We start from the raw sequence: 22,322 nt of genomic DNA, 5'->3' as shown, positions 1-22,322 counted from the left end.
TAAGTTTGGGGTATTTTTTGTTCTTTCTCTAATTGCTCTAGGTGTAAGGTTAGGTTGCTTATTTGAGATGTTTCTTGTTTCTTGAGGTAGGACTGTATTGCTATAAACTTCCCTCTTAGAACAGCTTTTGCTGCATCCCATAGGTTTTGGATCATTGTGTTTTGTCATTTGTTTCTAGGTATTTTTTGATTTCCTCTTTGATTTCTTCAGTAATCTCTTGGTTATTTAGTAGTGTATTGTCTAGCCTCCATGTGTTTGTATTTTTTACAGATTTTTCCGTGTAATTGATATCTAGTATCATAGCATTGTGGTCAGAAAAGATACTTGATATGATTTCAATTTTCTGAAATTTACCAAGGCTTCATTTGTGACCCAAGATATGATCTATCCTGGAGAGTGTTCCATGAGCACTTGAGAAGAAAGTGTATTCTGTTGTTTTTGGATGAAATGTCCTATAAATATCAATTAAGTCCATCTTGTTTAATGTGTCATTTAAAGCTTCTGTTTCCTTATTTATTTTCATTTTGGATGATCTGTCCATTGTTGAAAGTAGGGTGTTAAAGTCCCCTACCATGATTGTGTTACTGTTGATGTCCCCTTTTGTGGCTGTTAGTATTTGCCTTATGTATCGTGGTGCTCCTGTGTTGGGTGCATAAATATTTACAAGTGCTATATATTCTTCTTGGATTGATCCCTTGATTATTATGTAGTGTCCTTCTTTGTCTCTTTTAATAGTCTTCATTTTAATGTCTATATTTTATAGTCTATATTTTATTTTATCTATATAGTCTATATTTATGTCTATATTTTAATAGTCTTCATTTTAATGTCTATATTTTAATGTCTATTTGTCTGATATGAGAATTGCTACTCTAGCTTTCTTTTGATTTCCATTTGCATGGAATAGCTTTTTCCATACCCTCACTTTCAGTCTGTATGTGTCCCTAGGCCTGAAGTGGGTCTCTTGTAGACAGCATATATATGGGTCTTGTTTTTGTATCCATTCAGCCAGTCTATGTCTTTTGGTTGGAACATTTAATCCATTTACATTTAAGGTAGTTATGGATATGTATGTTCCTATTACCATTTTCTTAATTGTTTTGGGTTTGTTTCTGTAGGTCTTTTTTTCTCTTGTGTTTCCACCTAGAGACGTTCCTTTATCATTTGTTGTAAAGCTGGCTTGGTGGTGCTGAATTCTCTTAGCTTTTGCTTGTCTGTAAAGGTTTTCATTTCTCCATTGAATCTGAGTGAGATCCTTGCTGGGTAGAGTAATCTTGGTTGTAGGTTTTTCCCTTTCATCACTTTAAATATGTTCTGCCACTCCCTTTGGGCTTGCAGAGTTTCTGCTGAAAGATCAGCTGTTAACCTTATGGGGATTCCCTTGTATGTTATTTGTTGCTTTTCCCCTGCTCCTTTTAATATTTTTTCTTTGTATTTAATTTTTGATAGTTTGATTAATATGTGTCTTGGCATGTTTCTCCTTGGATTTATCCTGTAAGGGAATCTCTGTGCTTCCTAGACTTGATTGACTATTTCCTTAAGGAAGTTTTCAACTATAATCTGTTCAAATATTTTCTCAGACCCTTTCTTTTTCTCTTCCTCTGGGACCCCATAATTTGAATGTTGGTGCGTTTAATGTTGTCCCAGAGGTCTCTGAGACTGTCCTCAATTCTTTTCATTCTTTTTTCTTTATTCTGCTCTGTGGCAGTTATTTCCACGACTTTATCTTCCAGGTCACTTACCCATTGTTCTACCTCAGTTATTCTGCTATTGATTCCTTCTAGAGAATTTTAAATTTCATTTATTGTGTAGTTCATCGTTGTTTGTTTGCTCTTCTAGGTCCTTGTTAAACGTTTCTTGTATTTTCTCCATTCTATTTCCAAGATTTTCGATCATGTTTACTATCATTACTCTGAATTCTTTTGTAGACTGCCTATTTCCTCTTCATTTGTTTGGTCTGGTGGGTTTTTACCTTGCTCTTTCATCTGCTGCATATTACTCTGTATTCTCATTTTCTTTAACTTACTGTGTTTGGGGTCTCCTTTTCACAGGCTGCAGCTTCATAGTTCCCATTGTTTTTGGTGTCTGCCCCCAGTGGGTGAGGTTGGTTCAGTGGCTTGTGTAGGCTTCCTGGTGGAGAGGACTGGTGCCTGTGTTCCGGTGGGTGGGGCTGGATCTTGTCTTTCTGGTGGGCAGGGCTGCGTCTGGTTGTGTGTTTTGGTGTGCCTGTGAACTTAGTATGATCTTAGGCAGCCTCTCTGCTTAATGGGTGGGGTTGTGTTCCTGTCTTGCTAGTTGATTGGCATGGAGAGTCCAGCACTGCAGCTTGCTGGCTGTTGGGTGGAGCTGGGTCTTAGATTTGAGATGGAGATCTCTGGGAGAGCTCTCGCCGATTGATATTACGTGGGGCTGGGAGGTCTCTGATTGTCCAATGTCCTGAACTCAGCTCTCCCACCTCCGGGATTAAGGCCTGTCAGCCACACGGCCTGGTATGTGGGGATTTTCTTGCCTTTTGGGAAGTCTGACGTCTTCTGCCAGTGTTCAGTAGGTCTTCTGTAGGAGTTTTTCCACATGTAGATGTATTTTTTTTCAATTTATTTAATTAATTTATTTTTGGCTGTGTTGGATCTTCGTTGCTGTGTGTGGGCTTTCTCTAGTTGCGGCGAGCGGGGCCTACTCTTTGTGGCGGTGGGCAGACTTCTCACTGCAGTGGCTTCTCTTGCTGTGGAGCATGGGCTCTAAGCACTCGGGCTTCAGTAGTTGTGGCTCGCGGGCTCTAGAGTGCAGGCTCAGTAGTTTTGGTGCACGGGCTTAGTTGCTCCGTGGCATGTGGGATCTTCCCAGACCAGGGCTCAAATGTCCCCTGAATTGGCAGGAGGATTCTTAACCACTGCGCCACCAGGGAAGTCCTGTAGATGTATTTTTTTCCTTTCTTTTTTTTTTTTTGCGGTACGCGGGCCTCTCCCTGTTGTGGCCTATCCTGTTGCGGAGCACAGGCTCCGGACGCGCAGGCTCAGCGGCCACAGCTCATGGGCCCAGCCACTCCACAGCATGTGGGATCTTCCAGGACCGGGGCACGAACCAGTGTCCCCTGCATCGGCAGGCGGACTCCCAACCACTGTACCACCAGGGAAGCCCTGTAGATGTATTTTTGATGTATTTGTGGGGAGGAAGGTGACCTCCATGTCTTTCTCCTCCGCCATCTTGAAGGTACTCCGATCATGGTTCTTTATGCACAATATCTGGCCACAGTTTCTGGTTATGTGGAGATCAAAACCATAGACACATGGACAAATCCATAATTATAATTAAAGACTTCAATACTTTTTCAGTGTATCTCCTTCTTAATTCAATAATTAAGTAGATTCAATAATTAAGTAGACAGAAAAGAAGCAAAAATATAGCAGATTCAGCAACACTATGAAACTATTTGACTCCATCCCTCCCAACATCAGAATATACACTCTTCTCAGGGGCACATTGAACATTTACCAAGACTAACCATATTCTGGGCCATAAAACAAGTCTCAATAAATTTAAAGGATTCAAATCATACAGTATGGTCTCTGGCTACTACAGAATTAAGTTGGAAATCAACAACAGAAAGATCTACAGAAAAATTGTAATTTTTTGGAAACAAGATAACATGCTTCTAAATAATCCATGGTCAAAGAAGAAATTGAAAGAGAAATTAGAAAGCACTTTGAACTTAATCAAAATGAAAATATAACATACCAATATTTGTGGGAAGCCTCCACAACTATGAGATAATAAATTTCTGTTGTTTACACCACCCAGTCTTGTGGTATTTTGTTATGGCAGCCCTAGCAAACTAATACAAGCCCCAAACTGGAAATAACCTGGATGTCCATCAACAGATAAATGACTAAACAAATTTGGCAAATTTCATCTTAAAGTGATCAAGGTTAGTATCACCCCATGATAAGTCATATTGGTATCATGTGCACCTGACATGATGCCGTGAGAAGAGCACCTCATCTCTGTGGACCTCCTCCCCAAGTCCCATAGCCCCAGTCTAATCATGAGAACACATCAGGCAAACCCAAACGAAGGGATATTATACAAAATACCTGATCAGTACTCTTCAAAAGTTTCAAGGTCATGTGGAGCAAGGAAAGACTGAATAACTGTCACAGAATAGAGGAGACACAATGACTAATTTCACAGTGACATTCTTGATTGGACCCTGGAACAGAAAAAGAACATTAGAGAAAAAACTGCTGAAATCTAAATAAAGTCTCTATTTTAGTTAATAGTATTATTTTAATGTTAATTTCTTAGCTTTGACAAATGTACCATGGTCATGCTAACATTAAGGTAAGCTAGATGAAAGGTATTATCTTTGCAACTTTTTTTTTTTTTTTTTTGGCTGCAGAGTCTTAGTTGCAGCATGTGGGATCTTCGTTGCGGACTGTGGACTTCTTAGTTGCTCATGTGAACTCTTAGTTGCAGCATGCGTGTGGGATCTAGTTCCCCGACCAGAGATCGAACCTGGGCCCCCTGCATTGGGAGCATGGAGTCTTACCCACTGGACCACCAGGGAAGTCCTGCAACTTTTATGGAAATCTAAAATTATTCCAAAACAAAAAGTTTATTTTAAAAAATTGTATATATGTAACAGCATTCAAACAATAAGATCCCACTTGGAGTACTGTTAAAAATCAAATATTTAGGAATAAATCTAATGAAAGATATGTGAAAATTCTACATTGAAAACTACACTGTATGATAGAGATCAATTTTTTTTTTTTTTTTTTGCAGTACGCGGGCCTCTCACTGTTGTGGCCTCTCCCATTGTGGAGCACAGGCTCTGGACGCGCAGGCTCAGTGGCCTAGCCGCTCCACAGCATGTGAGATCTTCCCGGACCAGGGCACGAACCCATGTCCCCTGTATCGACAGGTGGACTCTCAACCACTGTGGCACCAGGGAAGCCCCCTAGAGATCAATTTTTAAAGACTCAAATAAATAGAAGGATAGATCATGTTCATGGAGTAGAAGACCCAATATTGTTAAAATATCAATATCCTCAAGTTAATCTGATAATTCAATGCAATCCTAATCAGAACCCCAGCAGGGATTGTGTGTGTGTATGTGTGTGTGTGTAAATCAACAAGCTGATTCTAAAATTCAGATAGACCTCAAAGGGCCAAGAATAGCCAAGGCAATCTTGAAGAAAGATAGCCCCAGATGACTTACACTATCTGACATCAAGACCTATTATAAAGGTATAGCAATTAACACAGTGTGCAAAGAAAGACAAATTGATGAGTGGAATGTAACTGAGATATCAGGAACTGACCCACACATATATGGTCACCTGATTTATGACAAAGATAACACTACAGTAGGGAAAAGATAATATTTTAGTAAATAGTGTCTAGGCAACTGGGTAACAACATGGAAAACAATATATCTTGATCACTACTTCATTCTACACACAAAAATCAATTTCAAGTGGATTGCAGATCTACATATGAAAAATAAAATTCTTAGAAAAGGACATCTCCTTCACCTTGGAGAAGACAAAACTTTTAAAAACAAGACATAAAAGCACTAACCAAAAAGAAAAAATTTGATATATTTGACTATATTAAAATTAAGGACTTCTGTTCAAAAATAAAATACGATTATGAGAATAAAAAGACAATGCACAGAATGGGAGAAGATATTCACAATACCTATATTCTACAGAAGACTCATATTCAGAATACATGAAGAACTTGTATGTAAAAAACAACTTCATGAGACTTCCCTGGTGGTCCAGTGAGTAAGGCTCTGCACTCCCAGTGCAGGGGCCCGGGTTCGATCCCTGGTTGGGGAAACAGATCCCGCATGCATGCCTCAACTAAGACGTCTGCATGCCACCACTAAGAAGCCCGAGCCCGCATACCGCAGCTAAAAGATCCCACATGCCGCAATGAAGATCCCGCGTGCTGCAACGAAGATATCTCGTGCTGTGACAAAGACTGGGCGCAGCCAAAATAAATAAATAAAAAAATATATTTTTTAAAAATTGGTGACAATGGACATCCTTGAGAGTATCATTCTAAGTGAAGTAAGTCAGAGAAAGACAAATATCATATGATATCACTCATATGTGGAATCTAATTTAAAAAAACTTCATAAATAAGGGATATATAAAGAAATACAAAGACAACTTAATAGAAAAACAGGCAAAAGATGAATAAGTATCTTACCAAAAAAAGGACAGAAACGGCCAATAAATATGCGAAAAGGTGCTCAATGTCGTTCATTATCTCCAGAATGGCTACAATGAAAAAGTGAAAAATGCCAGATGCTGGAGCATCCAAAACACTTCTGCACTGATGGTGAGAGTGTGAATTGATGCAACTATTTTTGGAAAACTATTTGGCAACACCTACTAAAACTAAACATATGCATACTCTATGAACCAGAAATGGTATATAACCATCTTATATACCCAACAAAAATGCACACAGATGTTCACCAAAAGATATATACCAGAAAATTCACTGGAACACTGCTTGTAATAGTCAAATACTGGAAACTATCCAAATGCCCAACAACAGTAAAACACATAAAATTTAAGACATTCGCACAATGAACAGTACTTACCAATGAGATTGAATGGACCACAGACCCATGCAGCAATATAGACGAATCCCACAAGCACAATATTTGGCAAAAGAAGACCCTCCCCAAACTACATACTGTATAATTACAGCTTTTAAGTATAAGAACAATTAAAACTAATCTATGTTGTTATAAGTCAGGATAATAGTTTCCCTTGTAAGAAGGGATATGCAAGGACTGGACCCAAGCTTGACCTAGATGCTCAGTGTGTGAATAGCTGTGTTCAGTTTGTGAAATCAACACACTCTGCACTTCTACTGAGGTAAGAAACAATCCCAGAATTTCAACATTTTGAGAACAACACTTGCTCATGGTATATATTCACTGAAGGTTAGGAGAGTGGTTCAGCTCATCAGAATCACTCAGGGACCCAAGCTGACAGAGTAGCTACCACCTAGAATAACACTCAAATGACCCAGCCTGCAGTCCTATGTATCACTTCTGCTCACAATTAGTTCATTGACTAGAAGGAGTCACATGGTCCCACCCAACCACAAGGGGACTAGGACACGCTTTGCTGCCATGTCCGGAAGTGGAGAGAACCAGAAACATGTGGTAAACATACTGTGCCATATTGTTAGCCAGTATTCTTCTGGAACACACTTTCTAGCAGCTATATGGTAATCTACCAAAGGCAGTCTCATTACATACATAACCAATTCCCTTTGTTGAATATCAATTTGGTTCTTTTTCTATTAATAATTGAATATTAAAATTTTGTTCTTTTTGTCCACTGCCTTGTTTAAGAGTCTTCCCATGGGCTTGAACTTCTGCCCTTTTAAGCACCTTGTGAAGATCCTGCAAAACCTTTCTCTGTTTTGGTGGTACACACCTGCTAACTGCATACATAAGATTTATTTTACAGTTCCTTTGTTTTGAAACTTATTTTCCTAGGTTTTATTGCTGTTAATTGTTTCGGGTTTCCCTATTGATGTTACTGATTTAGATGGCTTTAGCCAAGAGGTAGGCATAAATCTCCTACATATATGATCTTCTTCCTAGAAAACTTCTAATGCCTTAAACTTTGAGTATGTTATATTATCAAATGAAAACAAAACAAAATATTAATTACTGTAATATTACATCAAATTTAAATGAATGGGTTCATACGAAGCTGAGTTTACTTATTTTTCTTAACATACCATAGTATGTATTACTGCAATTTTGCAATTCTTATTTTACACACTATGGTATTTTATTAAAATCTACAAATACAAAAGTATTTGTTTGAAAATTTCAGGTATTTAACATTGATGAATCCTAATAACTTAGACAACTCAAGCTCTAAAAAACTTTGGAATACTTAAACCAACCTTCCTTTATAAATGTAGAAAACAAGGGCCAGAGAATTCAGTGATTTGTTGAAGGTCATAAAGCAAATCAATTACCAAAAGAGATATCCAACAAATTTCAAAGGTATAATGATGACTCTGATCCTCACATTTCTGAAAGGGTTATAGATCAAAGAACTGACCAGTAGAGTTTTCCAGAATTAATAGTGTCAGACAATATGAAAGAGCGTTTGTGCAGCAACATCTTTACCTGTTTGGAACACCTAGAGTGTACTGGCATCATTTATGCTGTTTCTAGGAGAGCATCTGTCAAGAAGAATCTGACTGAGAGAATAAAAGCTTTCAGAGAGTGGGGCGGGAGGAGGGAAAAAAAAAAAAGCTTTCAGAGAGATGTACAGAGTAATTTTCAAGAAGATTTGTAAGGGGAAATTTTTTATGCTAAGGTGACATCAACTGCAAGCAACTTGTGGAAATTGTTTTCTTTTTAAAAAAAATAAATGTGAGGAAAAGATCGAGATGTCATTCATCACTTTAGGGTACTCATTCTCTTTCTTCTGAATATGAAATGTCATCCATCCCATGAATAGATGAATTGTTCCCTGTTTTATGTTGTACTGTATCTACAGTACTTCAAGTCTTCCACAGTGTGTGCCTTGGAATTTGTTACTTCTGCATTTCAGTTGATTTGGGAAGAACTGTTATTGGATCAATAAGACAATGTTTGAGATGAAATTATAGACCTGTGCTTCAGACAAAATGATAAGAGTCATAGCATACGTAACCATATAAGTCATTCAGCATAACACAGTTTTAGTAATAAATAACAGTGCTCGAACTTTTGGAAAGGCACTTCAGGGAGAAATCCCAAATAAAAGAATAGTAACAGGATTTTATTTTTGGAAAAGAGTGTGAATTGGTTAGCAGAATTATGAGATATATTCTAATGCTTTTATCACCTTTCAAAAATAACTGTAATGAGTCAGCCCAAGAGCTTTCATGCTCTGAAGATACAGAAATTTCAATAAAATGTAAAACTTCAAAGATTTAGTGGATAAGTATTTGTTAAATGTCAATAGCACAATGTTTAATTTATAGAGACTAAATAACAGGGAAGTTTGACAGCTATTTTTTAATACATACAAAGCCAAGCTAGCATTTACCTTGATCTGTGATGCACTACAGTGAAAAAGATAAGAACCAAGTTATTGGACTCTCCTGAGTTCAAATTCCTTCATCTACCTGTTGTGTCAATTTGAGTAAGGTATTTAAACTCCATGTGCTTTATTTTCCCTGTTTCTAAAACGAGATAAAAAATAGTGCCTAACTTGTAGAATTATTTCAAGTATTAAATGAAATAAGGCAGGTAAAGTGCTTAGCTCAGGACTTAGCTTGGAGTCCTCACTCAATAAATAGTGACGACTATTCGTCCTTCTATCATTATTAGTGATAATGTAGCTCCTTTCATTATTCCACAAATTCATATAAGTTACTCTGATTTTTTCCTAAACTGATAGGTACTTAAGATGTCTGCATTGTCTTTTTGCAGTAATAATTACTGTACTGTCTGCAAGGAACATAATTAAGATTCATCCACAATGATGAAACTACTCTTTTTTTTTTTTGGCCATGCCGTGAGGCATGCAGGATCTTATTTCCCCGACCAGGGATCGAACCCATTCACGCTGCAGTGGAAGCATGGAGTCTTAACCACTGAACCACCAGGGAAGTCCCAAAATTACTCTTTTTGATAACCTAGCATTATATCATATATCACATACCCTATATCATATCATATCGTAGTCCTATAGGCCAGCATTGAAAGACAATTGTATAGGGAGTGAGCAGACATGAATTCTACACCCAGCTCCATCTGTTCTGCTTCCATCCTTGAAGCTGATCTAAACCTCTAATCACACTGCACTTGCATCTTCAGACCCATGTAAATGACCTGGCTTGGGAGTCATATGCATCACTTCTGCTCACAGTTAGTTCATTGACCAGAACAAGTCACCCATTTGTTTGAGTAGCTGACACATAGCAGGCTCTGAATAACCAATCTTTTAAAAGATTAAATGAAAACAAATTAGAGTGGTTACTCAGTAATGAGTTGTTTTTGTTAGATGGGAAAATTATCAGATATAAACCTTAAAATGCACATTTTGCTGAAGTTCAGCAAGGATATTTAAGTACTTTTTGTGATTTTACCAAGCTTTATATTTCTTATTTAAATTAAACTTTTCTTTGAGGACTTCCTTTGGTTTTATATACTTTTATTTTGCCTAACTCAGTTGCATTTTATACCTTTTCAGTCTTTAAAAATTGTAACACATTTTCCATGGAAACAACCTTTGTTTGCTACCTAGTTATAAATAACTTCTTTCTGGTGATTCTTTTTTTCTTACAATTACCTAACAAAGACAATGGTGAACTGTTTGTTTTTTCCTGAAAAGCAAATGAACATAATACTATATACTTAGTTAACTGTAGATCAGCATAGGATATGACTCCGAGGGCTTATGGAAAAACGGCACACTCACTCCTTAAAAGAAATTAAAAAAAATAATGCTAAAGATATTTAAGGTTTATCCCTACATCCTCTTGAAACTGCTTATATCTTAGTCAATTAATTCTATTGTCATTCGGAAAAATACCTCATAAACTTAAATTTGCACATAACATTAGTGGCATACCTCACTCATGCCCACATTCTGATAGCCAGAATGGAGCAGGATTACTGGGTGTAGCAGATACTGTTTTAATGCCCCACTCATATGCTCTTGGACCTTACCATTTTGGTATACAGATGCCGAAGACTTCCATTTACCAGCACCTGCATTTCTGTATCTGAGGGCTTTCTGGCTCCTGGAGCCTGTTCTGTCTATGAACAGTGTAGGCAGAAGTCTGGGAAATTAATCCTTCCCCTGCACTCAGAGTAGATCTCAACCAATGACTAAGGGGCTTATGTATACTCCAGGTCCCTCACCCTTGAGGTGGGTTTATCTGAGGCACTGTGTCTTAGCCTTCCCCAGAGAGATTTATTCCAGTTGCCCACAGTAGCAATTTAAGAATGCATCCTTAACTGTCTTCCTTATTCTTCTGTCTCACTTCCCCACTCCATACTGATGTTTCCTGGAATCATCTCTGAAATAGACTACTCAAATTTAAATTCTTATCTCAGGCTCTAAGACAGTGGATCATGGGATCTACATAGATCTGTATGGCCAGTTTGCTCTCAGGGTAGCTGTACCCATTCACACTCTCACATGTGGTTCCTACTTCTCAATGACATGGACAACTTTTAGATTCATCTCCTAGTTTTATTTTTTCTGTGATAACTAGTGAAACCCAGTTCTTCATACACCAGTGGGCCATATGGTATTCATACCTTTGGATTTCCCACTTATGCTCTTTTCCATTTTTCTATTGGGTTACCTATATTTTTCTTGATTTGGAATATTTCCCTGTATATTTTAGATATTAATTCCTTGTTGGTTTTAGATGTTGCGAGTATCTTCTAGTCTATCAAGTATCTGTTAAATTCTTGACATAAATCTTTATGTATGGTGTCCTTTATAGACTTAATTTTGATGTAAAAAATACTATATATATTTATTATATATTAAGATATATAATGCTTTTTGAGGGGGTCTGGTTTACAAAGTTATTCCCACACCAAAGCCACAAAGACATTATTCTCCATGATCTCCCTCTTCCTATGCTAGTACCAGAGTAATGCTAGTACCACTCTAGCAGAGTGACTCTCTCCCTGTCACATGTCAGATTGTCTGGAAGCAGAATCTGAGATGGACTTTGGGATGTAAAAGGTTTACTAAAAACTAGCACCTGTGAAAGGGAGGGGAAGGAAGTAGAATTGGGCAGAGAAAGTAATTGAACTAAGATGCAGGTTGATAAAGCCTCCGGCAACCCAGTGAAGCACTTTGGAACAAATACTATTAATCATCAGAGTGTCCTGCATCAGGCTGAAATGGCCAGACTTTTATAGCTCACTTGCCCTCAGTCGCCATATCCTGGCAGCCCTGGAAGGATGTGACCTTGGGCAAGAGAGTTCCCAGCAGATGAGGCTGACCCTGAAGCAGCTGAGAGCTGGAGGCTGTATAGTAGCTGCCCTCCCTGCAGCTGGGCAGTGAGTTCTTCCTCAAAGGAGGATGTAGGCTGTACATCTCCATGTCTAACATACTCTTCTTTGCTCTTCTTTTTAAAAATTGACATCATAATTATTCACAGATCTTTATTTTTCTTTATAAATTCTGGAAGTTTTTTTTTGTGTTCCTTTTGGAATTTTGGTTGGAATGGCACAGTATGTATGCCATTCAATGTGAGGAGAATTGACATCCACTGGGTAGTGGTGTACCAAGTAGATGACATTTGGGTGGTGGCCAAACAGATGATGCTCTGGAGAAGGAACTGCAGAAGTAACAGGCCAAGGAGGCAGCCAGTGTAATCAGGGGATTGTTAAATACAGAGGGGATCAAGCAAATAATTATATATATGTTGAAATCAATATGAAAAAAAATATATGGGAGCCTGGTTTCACTGTCAAAGGGGATTTACAAATATAGAGCAGGGAAAGTCTTACAAGTACTCAGAGGTGCTGGATTGGCATCGACGGCATCAGTGTAAACTCACCGTTTTTAAATATATTTAGTGATAGGTTTAGAAATAGAGATAAATATAGGCATACACATACATATATTTCCTAGCTCTGACAGCTGAAAGAACCTAGGCACCATGATACCCCCATAGCAGTAAACACACTGAGAGCCTAGATCTAGCTTTCTGATTACAGAGCCGAGGCAGAGAAAATACAAAATGAGCCTAGAACAACTAGTTGTACCAGAAAGTAAGGAAATGTTTATAGAATGATGGGGATATGCCAACAGGACAAAAAGTCAGCTTGAAGGGACTCCCATTGGCCAAATCTGGGACAATTTGAACATGAAAATAAACAGCTATAGTAAAACATTACAACCTATTGAATGAGATAGGAGTCCACACTGAAATAAATAAGTGAATAAATGAATAAATAAATAAATAAGTAGAAGGGAAAACTCTTCCTTATATTAGAATGTTAACTAGTAACTACAGAAGAAATGATGGACTGAGAAAATCACCATTTAATCATAATCACTGTGATGAGTGATTCAGACAGCAATTAATGGATGTTAAGGCTGGTGGGCGAGGTGAGGAACAGAATATTGGCATAATCTCAGAATATCTCCCTACAAAATACTTATCATGTACAAAGGAAATAATGTGATTTTTATGGTGGAAAAGACCACCTGACTAGATGAGCAAAGTTCTCATCACAGTGGTGTGAAGAGTTGACATCATGAGCCCCCAGGGAGATGCAAAGAAGAGCCCAGTCCCATTTCTGTGGTTTTCTTGTAAAAATGTATGTCCTGAGTCTAGTCATGAAGAACAGTAAATGGACCCAGTTGAGGATCATCCTATAGAATGAAAGTCCTGTTCTTTTAAAAACTGTCAAGGTCATAAAAAACAAGGAAAGACAGAAATTGTTCCAGATTCAAGGAGAGTGAAATACATGACAGTTAAATTCAACGTGAGTTCCTAGATGGGATTTTGGACCAGAAAAGGAAAAAAAGACATCGTTGGACAGAGAGTGAAATTTTAATGGAGTCTGTGTTGTATCAATGTTGATTTCCTGACTTGAAAGTTTATGTAATGGTTATGAAGGAGAGCGCCTTTGTTTTGTGGATATACGCACTGGATGTTTAGGGCTGATAGGGTATCAAGTCTACACATTTTTATAAGATTGTTCATAAAAAGACTCAACCAAAACAATGAGACCATATATATAGATACAAACACAGAGTGAAAGCAGATGTGCTAAGATATTATACTTAGGGAATCTAAGTGAAGAGGATATGGGAGTTCTTGCAACTTCTCTGTAATTTGAAATTATTTCAAAATACTTATGATACATATTCATATTCATATCTATTTATTTGGCCATGCTGCACAGCTTGTGGGATCCTAGTTCCCCAACCAGGGATAGAACCTGGGTCCCAGCAGTGAAAGCGCCGAGTCCTAACAACTGGACTGCCAGGGAATTCCCATACAGATTCATATATAAAATAAACATAAAAACATAGGTCCACACAAAAGTTTGTGCACAAATATTCATAGCAGCATTATCTATAATACCCAAAAAGTGAAAACAATCAAAATATCCATTAACTGGAATGGATAGGCAAAACATCATATATCTGTACAATGAAATATTATTTGGCAATAAAAAGGAAGTAGGTATTGATACATGCTACAACGTGGATGAACCTTGAAAATACTGTGTTCAGTGAAAGCAACCAGTCACAAAAGACCACAAGTTGTAGGATTCCATTCATGTGAAATGTCTACAATAAGAAAATTCATAGAAACCAAAAGTAAATTAGCTGTTGCCAGGGGTTGAGGAGAGCGGGGGAAATGAGGAGTGGCTGTTACTTATTTGGGCTTCCAATTCCATACCTCAAATTAGAGAATCTATGCCTTATTTTAGAGCTGATCTCTGAAGTCTCTAGGATCCTCTTAATCTATATGTCTGAGACTCGTAAAGAGATTGTGTTGAGGAAGTAATACCCTTGACTTGATGATTTTTAAACAACTTATATGGGGTTATTGGAAAATATATTAATTATTAACTCATTTTAGAGTAGCATGTTGTTCATTTATTTGAAACTTTATGAAACATACTTCCAAAAACCATAGGAACTTGGTTAAAAGCTAGCAAAGACTCAAACGCACCACCTAGCGGTGAAGACAGGAAGCTTCAGGTTGGTGATACTAGACGTCTTGCCATCACACGCGCAGGACGGCTGCCCTTAGTAATCTTTTATCTTGTATTTGTCCTGTCCCCTCATCACTCAGGATAGTTTCACATACACAGAAACCCAATACCTCCTGACTTAATAGTTTGTTCATTTGACGTACTTTTAATCCAACGAAATATTGTTGACTTCTGAGAATTGTGGGAAAATCATTGGTTTTAAGATTTGCGGGGCTGAAGGTGCCTTTCTATTCCTAAACCTCAAACCCCTCCTACCTAAGAGGCCCACCTAGTCTATCTCTTTGTGGATGGACACGCCACTCCACAAGCGCCTGGTTCAGAGAACCAGGACCACTGCCTTTGAAAAGACAAAAATCTATACTCCAATGGGATCCTTGATGTCAAGTATTTAACGACTTTTGTTTTACCTACTACAGAAATTAAAATTGTCTTCAAATTTAAATTTAAATATCTAAAAGCAGGAACGCACCATCCTTAATCTTAAACCCCAAAAGCAGGAAAGAGGTCAGAATCCTAGGGTACTGGGCCTATTGGTAAAGAGGGGTCTATGTTGTTTTCTCTTTTGGTTTTGCATTCTGCTCCCGTTCCTCCTGCCCCCGCACTTTCTCCTTTCCTTTTTCACTCCATCTTTTTTCTCTCTTTTCTCTTTCTCTCCCAAATAACAGTCAAGTAATTAAAATCAGCACCATGTTTAAATGGAACAGGTAGTGCCCTGCACAGGGTGATTTAATTATCCCAGGTTTTCACCTGAAAATCCCCTTGCCATCGAAAATATTTCTCTTCAAGTTCTTTCCTGAAATATTAAGCTAATTTCCAACACTCTGCTTTAATTATTGTTAATTAAGCCTTCTTTCGAAATATCATTCTCACTTTAGCACAATTTTTTAAAACCCCTTTCGACAGAACACAGGAGGGCTTCTGAATACACCAATTTTAGAATTTTGCCTGTGATCAGCCTTGCTAATAGAAATCTCCTGGTTTTTAAATATTAACTTAAAACATTTGATTTCAATTTTTTACTGGGTTTACGAATGCCGGCTGCCTTTCAATGACTTAAAATGTAGCCTCACCTTTGAAAACTCTAGGGCTCAGTGCCTCCACGGGCATCCAGGCATTTATTCTTAATTCTGCTTCTTAAATAGGCTCCGGGGAGGAGCGGTTTCGATCTAGAAGTTCAGGGAAGCAGTTACCACAGAACTTGCAACAGTTGGTGTCAGGCGATAGGCAGGTTGGAAGTGATAAATGGGGCTGGTTTAAGAAACAAAAAGCCCCGGGAAGGGAAAGGAAGGGACAGCCGTGGCCTTAGGGGCTGTCAGCACGGGACCGGCGGGGCCCAGCTCCGGCCGCTGGAAGGCGCCTTCTGGAAGGCCAGAAGCTGCAGCGGCCGCGGAGACCGCAAGCCGGGAGATCGCGCACCGCTGGGTGCGGGGCGGGCGCGCGCCCAAGCCGCCCCCTGGGCCACGCCGGGGCCAACGCGAGGTGAGGCCGGCCCTGCCCCCGCGCCGCCCCCGGCGGGAGGCGCGACGCCCAGGCCGCGGGTGCGTGCGCGGCCCCGGGCGACGCGGCTGGGCGTGCGCGGGGCCGCGGCGGAGGCAGGGCCGGGCGGGCGGCAGAAGATGGCGAGGGTGTGTAGGCGGCAGCAATGCTCCGTTGAGAGACGCGGCTTTCGGCAAGAACTGGACTCTTGGCGCCACAAGCTCATTCACTGTGTAGGTGAGACCCTCCCCCGGCTGCCTCCGGCTTTCGGGCCACCCCGCCGCCGGCCGCCCGGAACGAGGGAGGGAGCCGGGAGAGAGCAATTGCTGCTCCGGCCCGCCCGCCCTCTTAGGTTTGGGCGTCCCCCTCCCCCACCCCCCGGAGTGCGGGCGCGCGCGACCTCCGGGCGGGCTCCCCGTGTTCGGGCCTGAGCGCGCGCGCCGGCCCCTCCCCTCCGCGCGCCCTCGCCGGGGCGGGCTCTCGGGCGGGAGCGCGTGCCCCTCTTCTCCTTCCTTCCCTCCCATCTTCCCTCCCTCCCTCCAGGCCCGGCGCCGCAGCTGGCTTATTGTGGAGGCTTGCCGTGCGCCGCTGCCACTGGACCGGCGGCGGCGCCGCCGCCGGTGCCGCAGAGCCCAACGCGAGAGCTGGGGGACGTGCGTGGCCGCGGCTCGACCCCCTGGCTCCTCTCTGGCCGGCGCCTTCCGCGTCGCACGCCGCCCCTCCCCCACGTGCCGCGGCGGCGCGCGCTCCTGCGTGCACGGGCGGCGGGCGGGCGCCCGGCGCTCGGGCGTGTGCGAGGCGTGAGGTGGAGATGGGGGCGGAGGGAGCCGGAGCTGTCACAGGCCCCGGGTCCGCCTGACCGAGCCAAGTGGGGTGTCATGGCCGCGGGGGGCAGCGGCTGCACTTCCTCTGCGGGCGGCGGCGGCGGCAGCGGCCGGGGAGTTAATCCTCGACGCTCGGGTCGGTGTGTGTGTATTTGTGTTCGGTGTGTGCGCGGCGGGAGGAAGGGGGGTGGGACCGGGTCCGACCGGGAAGCCGTAGCAGGGGTCGTTCTTGTCCTCTCCTGGGGGATTTTCCGGAGCCGCCGCCTCGCCGAGAGCCTCGTCCGCCGCCCGCCTCCCGGACCTCAGGCCGCCTCGGGTGGCTTTTTCCGTGCGGGCAGGAGGGAGTGTGGACGGGGTCGCCCCGGGAGGGGCTGGGCGGCCGAGCTGCGCCTCTCACACTGTGTGTTTTGTCTGTTTTTCTCTCCCAAGGTCCCGTTTCCCTCTGTGCGGCGGCCGGCGGGACCATAAGGGCTTAACTCATATATTTAACCCCCCTCCAAAAAGTAAGTGGCCCGTGTGGTGTCTCCGCTCCGCCCGCCGCCCCCTAGCCCCAGTCCGTCCTGTGTCTGACTCTCCTGTGCTCCAGCATTGTTATTTCCCCATCTTTGCTTCGGTGCTGCTGATGTGTGGGGAAATGTCTCTTGTCGTCCTCCGTCCCCCACGCCCAGTCCTCGGGGAGGCCCAGAATTCCAAACCGCCCCCCATCCCCCCTGTGGGGAATGATCTTGGTCTTCCCAACAGAATCTAGGAGATTCTTTCCGTTCGCTTGGGCCCCTCATCCCCTCCTTCCCGACAGGGTTTCGTTGGAAGGAATTATGCAAATCCTGCTTTCTAGTGTCCATTCAGCGGCAATTTCATGCGGTGAGAAGTTCTCTTTGTTGTGCGAGGGGGAGAACAGACACTGATTTAATAGACATATCTGTTGGGGGGAAGGGTAGAGGGGGTGTGGAGAAGCTCAGTTTGGAAGAATTACAGCACTTGGTAGCTCAGTGTCTTTGTGTTTGAGCTTTCTGGCTTGACAGGAGGGTATGCCCTTTACAATGTCCCACAAGGGATATTTTCTATAATAGGTTAAAAAACAGAACTGAAACTTTAAACAAGTGAAAAATAAGGTAATCTTTAGTTAGAGAATATAAACCTTTCCATTTCTGCGGTGTTTCATTATGAAAATGTATGTGAATTTTGTTAAGGGTTTAGACCGTACTATCAAAATTAATATAGGCAACAATGCTTTACAGTATCTGATATCACTTTGGTTGTCCACAGGTTAAAAGTATATTTTAAAACATATACTTGTGTAAATAATAAAAGTATGAATGCGTTTTTTGGTGTAATTTGTCTTGTGGATATATTTGAAAATTTCCCTCCTGCCAATCCCAGCCCAGCTCTGCCGTCCAGGAATCAGCCTTTTGGTTATTAGTTATCATGCCGTCCAGGAATCAGCCTTTTGGTTATTAGTTATCATTTACTCTGCTCTGTCTCTGCTTGTTTTATTCTTTGAAACCTATCTTAGGTTTGCTAAAATGTTACATCAGCTTTAGCACTTATTGAATTATGTGTTATTTGTAACTATCATATGAGACCTTATAAGGCATGTAGAGGTTTTGAGAATCATGAAATTAATGAGTTTTCAGAATTGTAAGTTAATACAAAATCCTGAAATTATTTCGAAGAATTTTTAGTTCTTGTATTTGTTTCACTTTTTTAATGATTGGTCTTTTTTTTCAGTAGGGCTTTTTAGTTTTTAAAAGATTTTGAAATTGAAAACTATAACCCTATAGAGTTCTTAAATTACTGTTGCTTTAGTTTAGATGGTTGTTTATCTTATTCTGATTCTTTTTGCTTTGAATCCTTGCCTTTTGCCTCAGGCCCCCTTTTTATCAGTCATTGCTTAGTGTTAGTGGCGAGTTACTGCTGCTTGACAAGACATTTTTGTTTTTTGATTTTGGGTTTTTTTTTTTTTTTAACTAATAAAATCCTTCTGTAAGTATCTGAATTGAATATCAAATTTTAGATTCTTTTTTTGAGGGAGAATTTTAATCTAGTAATCAGTTTTCTTTAAAAGCATTCTGTTAACTCCAAATATCCACTTTCGAGGTAGTAAAGTTCAGGAGATTATTTAGAGTCCAGAGTGCAGATCAGTATTTTAGTCTGAGCAGTAATATATAGTTGATAGTCTCTCAACTAAAATCAGTTGCGTCTCATATTTTCTCTTCTATTGTATGTAATTTTGTTCTTTAGGAAAAGAGTTCTAAGTAAGTCAAATGTAGTGTTAACTTTCTATATATAGAGCGGTGGCAATGGTTCTTACTTATGTATAATCCAAAAGGCAACTCTGTTTGTCACTAGCAAATGTAATAATTCCTCTTTTATTTTAATGGATTGGTTCTGAACAGTTAACCTTCTATTTGATTCTCTTTACTGATTATCTTAATACTTTAGGGTCATTTGGTTCCGAAGTAATACTTAATTTATAGCAGTCTTTGGATTGAAAGTGAATTCTCACTCATTTCCAAAATCTAATACTCCATTCTACTTTATTTTTTGGAGGGGGTTGAGGGTCAGGACTGTAGAGGTGGAAGTGAAGGTGTTTGTGTTTCCATTATTAGGTTTTAGTCGAATTGGAGTTAGCAGGTTCAGGCAGTGATTATGATCAAGATGGATATTTGGTAACCAGGTGATTATTGAGTCCTCTGGGACTAGAATGATATTCCATTCTGGGACGATGGAGGTTCTCTCTGTTGCCTAATATGATGTAACCTATTGCTTGGCTGCTCCTCATCTTTGCTATATTCTCAAAAAGCCCTTCACAACATAGGGGAAGTTGTGATTATTTCAGCTTAGCTCTAACTTGGTGGAAAAGGATAGCAGGATGAGTCTCTGACTTAACAGAGAGTTATTTCAAATTGCCCTAATTCCCTCAAATATGCTTATAGCTGGAGCAGTTCTAGGAAGCATCTGAATAATGCCATTTTTTTTAGCCTTATGGGGTTACACAGGATGGCCTGGAATTCCTTCCAGAGTGAGAATTAGGTATTCAATGTCTGTGGGGACTTGCCACTTCTGAGTACTTGCCTAATCACTTAGCTACTTGTACTAGTGCTGTTTTTAGGATCGAAAGGCAGTTAGGTAAGTACATAATTACTTTATTTAAATATTTATTAAGCATCTGTCTTGTATTAGTCACTGTGGGCAAACAAAGATATTGGGGAAGCTGCCTTAACATTCAAGAACTTTTATTAGTCCTTAGAAAAAATATAGTGTATTCAGTAGAAGGCAAAATGTGCCATACGATAGTGAAAGCAAGTGCTGGGGGGTGTTTGGAAGTGAAAGAAATCACTTGAGATGATAAAGAAAGGCTTCATGAAGAAGGTGGTGGATTTTTGCTTCATTCTGATGAAAATGGAGAAGGCATTCCTGTCACGTGAAACAAATAAGCAAAAGGACAAGAGTGAGTTGTCTGTTTAAACTGCAGTCCAAGATTGGTGTAGGAAATGTATAGGTGATAAGTTTGCAGAGATAGATTGTTGGATTTTCTAATGCAGGTTAAAAAGTGGAGTCTCTTTGTTAGGCACTTGGGGTTTGCAACACACCTGTCTCCTTAGCTCAGGAGAAGAATGTTTCCTTTATTTAAGGATTCCATTGTAAAATTCTTCAATAATGATGTTGGTTGTTTTTTTAAATCACCTTGGCAGAGACAATATTGTTATCCACAGTAGTGTCTCTTCTAAGTAAGCTCATTTGGAGGTTGTACCTTATTCCATTGCACAAAACTCATTTTCGAAGTTGCCTAAAATCAGTGGCATATTCATTCATTGAGTCCCCTTAGTTTTGAGAAATTTTCATCCTTTAGAGGTTGGATTTGGAAACAGAAAAGAATATTTTCTGCCACAAATAAAGGTATATATAAAATAATGAGATTGGTTTTTTTCCTGCCTTGCAAACTGGCTCTGAAAGCTCAGCAGAGGGGCTTGATTTGTTTTGATGTGCCTCTGAACTTCTCTCTTGATTCGTATGTCCTTTATGTCCACCTGTCTGCTGAATGGAATCTGGATATTGGGTAGATGTGAGTAAACAAAGCTGTTATTTTTTGTAGTTTCAAGTTAAAGACTTGCCATTACTACCCTCCAAATTATCTTTACTCTATTTGCAAATATTTTAAAAAATCTTTTTACTGTTAGTTATACTTGCACATTGTTTTTGGGATAATCCCAGTGTGAAATATTTGCTAATTTTATTGACTGTCTCTTGTATGTAGAAAGTATCCCAAGTCCAGTGGTCCATAAAGTATCCCAAGTCCAGTGGTCCATTCCCTGAATTTTTCTTTTTTTAATTGAGATATCATGTATATACCATAAAATTCACCCTTTTAATTCATACAATTCAGTTGTTTTTAGTTTATTCACAAGGTTGTGCAAATATCACTAATTCTCGAACACTTTCATATCCAAAAAAGAAACCCTATACTCATTAGAAGTCATTTTGCATTTCTCCTATGACCCAGTCCTTGGTAACCCCTAATCTACCTCTGTTTCTGTGGATTTGCCTGTTCTGGACAGTTCATATAAATGTAATATTATAATATGTGGCCTTTTGTGTCTGGCTTCTTAGCATGTTTTCAGAATTCATCCATGTACTGGCATATATCAGCACTTTATTGCTTTTTTTGGCTAACTAATATTGCATTGTATGGACATACTATATTTTGTACATCCATTCATCAGGCGTCAGACGTTTGAGTTGTTTCCACTTTTTGCCTATTATGGAGAAGCTGCTGTGAACTTAAGCAGCATTATTCCTGTGGACGTTTATCTTTTCTTCTTTTGGGTACATACTTCAGAGTGAACTTGCTGGGTCATATAGTAACTTCTAATGTTGAGGAACTGCCAAACTGTTTTCTAAAGCGGCTGTAGTATTTTACATTCCCACCAGCGGTGTAGGAGGATTTCAGTTTCTCCACACCCTTGCCAACACTTGTTACTGTCTGTCTTTTTGGTTATAACCATTCTAGTGGGTAGGTGTGAACTGGTATCTCATTGTTGTTTTGATTTGCATTTCCCTAATGACCATTGATGTTGAGCATTTTTTCATTTGCTTGTTGGCCATTTGTATATTTTCTTTGGAGAAACGTCTCTTCAGATCCCTAGCCTATTTTTTAAGTTGAGTTGTCTTTTTATTGTTGAGTTGTAGTGTATATTCTGTATACTAGACCCACATCAGTATATGATTTGCAAAAGTTTTTTTCTTATCGTATCCTCAATTTGAGA

At 40.2% G+C, this 22,322-nt stretch overlaps 1 protein-coding gene across 3 annotated transcripts in view; it reads left to right on the top strand.

Annotated features, from left to right (window-relative positions):
- The first annotated feature begins 16,266 nt into the window (after positions 1 to 16,266).
- Positions 16,267 to 22,322, top strand: part of LCOR (ligand dependent nuclear receptor corepressor) — a 126,457-nt gene continuing 120,401 nt past the window's right edge. For 2 of the 3 annotated variants that reach the window (XM_082854529.1, XM_082854531.1), the window contains exons 1-2: positions 16,267 to 16,464; positions 17,485 to 17,558. The gene's annotated coding sequence lies outside the window, so the exon portion shown is untranslated. Of the gene's footprint in view, positions 16,469 to 17,484; positions 17,559 to 22,322 lie in introns of all 3 variants that reach the window. The other variant, XM_082854530.1, reaches the window with a different exon arrangement.

The sequence above is a fragment of the Leucopleurus acutus genome (assembly GCF_964270905.1).
Source record: "Leucopleurus acutus genome assembly, chromosome: 14".
NCBI classification, from domain to species: domain Eukaryota; kingdom Metazoa; phylum Chordata; class Mammalia; order Artiodactyla; family Delphinidae; genus Leucopleurus; species Leucopleurus acutus.
Note: the sequence above shows the minus strand (reverse complement) of the source record. Positions and strands in the feature narration are given on the sequence as shown.